At 45.0% G+C, this 4,478-nt stretch overlaps 1 pseudogene; it reads right to left on the reverse strand.

The window, feature by feature from the left end:
• Positions 1–2,237: 2,237 nt before the first annotated feature.
• LOC118085747 (septin-10 pseudogene) lies at positions 2,238–3,063 on the reverse strand (annotated as a pseudogene).
• Between the last annotated feature and the right edge of the window lie 1,415 nt (positions 3,064–4,478).

The raw sequence follows: 4,478 nt of genomic DNA on the forward strand, positions 1-4,478 counted from the left end.
CGTGGAGTCTTCAATCTAAGGGAAAGTTATGAATGGTATAATAAAGTTACAAAAGTTATGATAACACCCTAAAGCATCTGCAAACAAGAATCCCGAGGATGAAAGTAAGACTATTGTTTCCAAAGGAGAAAACGTCTATGACAATTTATTGCAGAGGATCAACTGATGTCCAAAAAATTAACTCAACATTTTACACTGGAATTGCAGCAGCGAAAGAAGGAAACAAGAATGTCAGGGTCTGGGCAGAGGAGGAGTGCTGGACACTGCCTCCCCATCCTGACCCTTCCAGGGAGGAGGAAGACAGTATAGATTTACAACAGGGGTTTGCGGGACATCGCACCTCAGAGGCAGATGAGGGGGAAAGTTGGGAAATGATGGGAGAGCCAGAACAGCTGACAGACACGTTGTCATTAGAAAGCATTCCAGACACACCATCTCCCAGAACCCGGTGACCCTTAAAAGTAGGAGAGCAAAGAGCCTGAAGACAGAGGGAACTTAGCGGCACCCTTAGAGGAGACAATGAGAATGAAGAATGAGGAAGTGGGGGAGACGGGGGTGGGGATGGAGATTCACTCGGGACAATGCCATTATCCAAGAGGCTGGGTTTTATAGCCTCTCTCTGTAAAGATTGAAATAAAAAAGGATGGCAAGCAACTTTCCCTTGTGTTTATACTTTCCTGGGCAACCAGCCGGGAGCCGCTGACAGCACCCTGACACAGAGACAGGAGGGTATATTGCTGTAACAGGAATGTAAGACCCGTTACAGGAATGTAAGTGTGGTGCAGCTGGCATGGAATACTCTTCTGTTATTGCAGTGGTAGAATGGGTTGCAAAGCTACTGAGAGATTGGTGCAAGTTGTAGCTGGAAATGCTGGCACCATTTCACAGATTGGTTATGTGAAAATGGGAACAGAGATCACGGGAAAGGAAGTGGACCATTCAGGGGAGTGCTCACTATCAAGCTTTACTCAGTGTTGTAATAGGAACTAATGCACTGCAGCTTATTAGGAAGATGTGGAAAACATAGTAGTATACTGCTTAATGAGGGTAGTTATTAGGAGAAACTGGCAAGCTGTGCTAAATGTTGTGATTGAGCAACAGAAAATTTAGGAGAAGCTCATGAAGCTGTGATAACTGAACCTAATATAGAAGAAAGAGTTTCAGGGTGGATAGGTAGAAAATTTCAACAGGTACCAGTTTTGTATGTTGTGGAGTCCTTTAAGGATCAAAAATGGTTTTACAGACCCATCCCAGTTTGTCTTCCATGCTGAAATCCAGCCAAGTACCCTGTAACTGTCTATCTGTGACGAGCTGTTGCACAAGGATGGATATCAGGGCTATATGAGAAGATCGTGCTTGCACAGCATGAAGCACAGGTGCCAGTTTGTGAGCCAGAAGAGTGCTAGACAAGAGAAATGGCATCTGGGGGAAAGATCATACAAGTGAAGTGCAAGCTATGCACTTGAGACAAATGTATTGGAAAGGCATTGTCACATTCCTTGCCCCCAACAGCACCCCCTAGTGATTTGGGTAGAGCCAAATGAGCAAGACTTAAGGGATGCGGGTGGCACTGTGGGTTAAACCACAGAGCCTAGGGCTTGCCGATCAGAAGGTCGCCGGTTCGAATCCCCGCGCCGGGGTGAGTTCCTGTTGCTCGGTCCCAGCTCCTGCCAACCTAGCAGTTCAAAAGCACGTCAAAGTGCAAGTAGGCAAATAGGTACCGCTCCGGCGGGAAGGTAAATGGCGTTTCCGTGTGCTGCTCTGATTCGCCAGAAGCGGCTTTGTCATGCTGGCCACATGGCCTGGAAGCTGTAAGCCGGCTCCCTCGGCCAATAATGCGAGATGAGCACCACAACCCCAGAGTCATCCGTGACTGGACCTAACGGTCAGGGGTCCCTTTACCCTTTACCTTTAAATGAGCAAGACATTGAATGGTCACAAATCATCACACAATCAAAGGGTAATGGAATCGTACTATTCCACTTCCATTATATCAGCTAGTAAAGGGGCTGCTAAAGGATATGTTGGATGCCAATATTATCCAGGTGGGTATGACTCCTTAAGATGCATCCTGGGTTGCCAATTTTGAGACTTCTTTCCACTTCTTCTTTCCACTGCAATTCGCCAAGGAATCCGTGTTGTTTAGCTTCTCCTCAAGGAGTTGTCTTTTTTGCTATTTGTGTATTGGGATCCTGACAGGTTTGTTTTTAGACCAGCGTATTGGAAGTCCATCTCTTCTAATTGGACAGGGACATATGGATGTTCTCTCTCAGATCCTCCCTTTTTGTACATTTCCCAGAGCTTTGCAAAATCACAGTGATTCTCACTCTACACTTCTGTGAAAGGTACGGGAGAGCTTTTCCTGTTTTGGTTCCTATCTTTACCTCTTCCATGCTCCCCACTCCAGCAAATGGTGAGTGTTCATTTATGTTGGCATTCTTAGCAAACCTGACATCATTTGTAGGAAACTACAATATTTCAACTCCATTAATGATCAGTTCACCCATGGTGTTCATCTTAAACTCCTGTAGTTCAGCTTTAGAAATTCTATCTGCTTTGGCGAAAGGTAGAATAATGTTCACCTTGCAATCAAGTTTTTTCATGCTTACTAAATCAAGAGTTTTGAAGGAATGCTCTGTCAGTGAATTAAATAGAGGCACACATGGATGTGAGGGTCATGGTAATTAAACAAGGAGCATTCAATTTTTTGCTATTCCTGGAGGTAGATCTCAAATGCTACATCTATGTAACTCATCTATGTAGCTCACTAATAGCTGGTAGCTGCCTTCTTTGTTTCTTTGGTCACCAAATCCAACAGTATTTACATTTGTCACTTTCACCCAATCATTGCTTTCCTGGGGTTCACATGTCTGAGCTTTGAGTCTTACTTTTGACTGAAAGTGTGTTGACACACAGTCATCAAAACTGGTATTAAACTATCAAACTCAATTTCCCAATTCCTGTCTCCCCAGTACAGAGAATGTTGAAGCAGAAACCCTGGCTAATAGATTTGCTAAGTGATTGATCTGATAAGCTATCAAAACCAACATGACCAGACAAAGATAAGGATCAGCAGCTCTAGGTCCTCGCATCCTGATAATCGACCGGTGAATTAGAGGGTGCTCTCATTCCAATATCAGATTGATACTGCAGCTGCCAGGGCACATCAGATGAATACAGGAACAAGGGAGATGTACCTAAAATAGCAGAAGATGCTTCAGAACCTTTAATTATCTCTCATATATGTAAATCTGAAGCGCTACTTCCAAGAACATTGCAGCAAAGAATAAAAGGGGTATTGTTACACTGCAGTCAAGGGACATGGGAACAAATTAAGCTATTATTAATACATGCCTACAGTTCAACAGAACCCAACACTTACAGATCAACCTGCCCAGTTTCTGCAGGTGTCGTCTCGGGGTAGGCCCCAAGCCTACAGAATCCAATAAATCCAAAGAGATTGCAAAACACTGGCATGATAAGCATGCAAAGCTGAAGACAAATAGGGGGCAGATGCAAATACAGTGGTACCTCGTGTTACAGACACTTCAGGTTACAGACTGTGCTAACCCAGAAATAGTACCTCGGGCTAAGAACTTTGCTTCAGGATGAGAACAGAAATCACACATTGGCAGCGGGAGCCCCCATTAGCTAAAGTGGTGCTTCAGGTTAAGAAAAGTTTCAGGTTAAGAACGGACCTCTGGAACAAATTAAGTTTTTAACCAGAGGTACCACTGTAATCAGTCGGAGTTTAAAACATGACCAAGGGGAAGTGACATGAGTTGGTAGCCCAGAGGTCAGCAGCAGAGGAGACCCAATCTAGGTAAGACAAGTCCGGTGGCAGTAAGTTAGAGACCTGCGTAGTTCTAGCCATTGGGAAGCTAAAAGAAAGGGCTGGAAGCAAGCACTTCTCCCCATAGTGTATGGAACTCGCTCCCATCAATCTACAGTTGATGGCCACCCCCAACCTAGATGGCTTTAATATCTTAGAATATTATAGTTGGGAAGGACCCGGGGCTGATCTAGTCCAACCCCCTGCAATGCAGGAATCTCAGCTAAAGCGGCCATCTGTCATGGATGACACGGTCCCTTCCAACTCTAAGATTCTATGATTCTAAAAGAGGATTAGACAAATTCCTGGAGAAGAGGTTTATCAATGGCTACTAGCCGTGATGGCTGTGCTCTGCCTCTACAGTCAGAGGCAGCAATGCTTCTGAAACCCTCAGGAAGGGAGAGTGGTCTTGTGTTCGAATCCTGCTGGCAGGCATCCCACAGGCATCTGGTTGGCCACTGTGAGAACAGAACGTTGGACTAGATGGGCCATTGGCCTGATCCTGCAGGCTCTTCTTATGCTTTCGTAAGTATACCTAGTCCCAGCTGCCGGTGCTCACAGATGTTCTGACAGGCCTTCCTCACCAGGAGTAACCTTACTCACAAGGAGCCATTTTAATGCACTGTATCCAATGCATTGTATGATC

This window comes from Zootoca vivipara, chromosome 4, assembly GCF_965207765.1.
Source record: "Zootoca vivipara chromosome 4, rZooViv2.hap1.1, whole genome shotgun sequence".
In the NCBI taxonomy this organism is placed as follows: domain Eukaryota; kingdom Metazoa; phylum Chordata; class Lepidosauria; order Squamata; family Lacertidae; genus Zootoca; species Zootoca vivipara.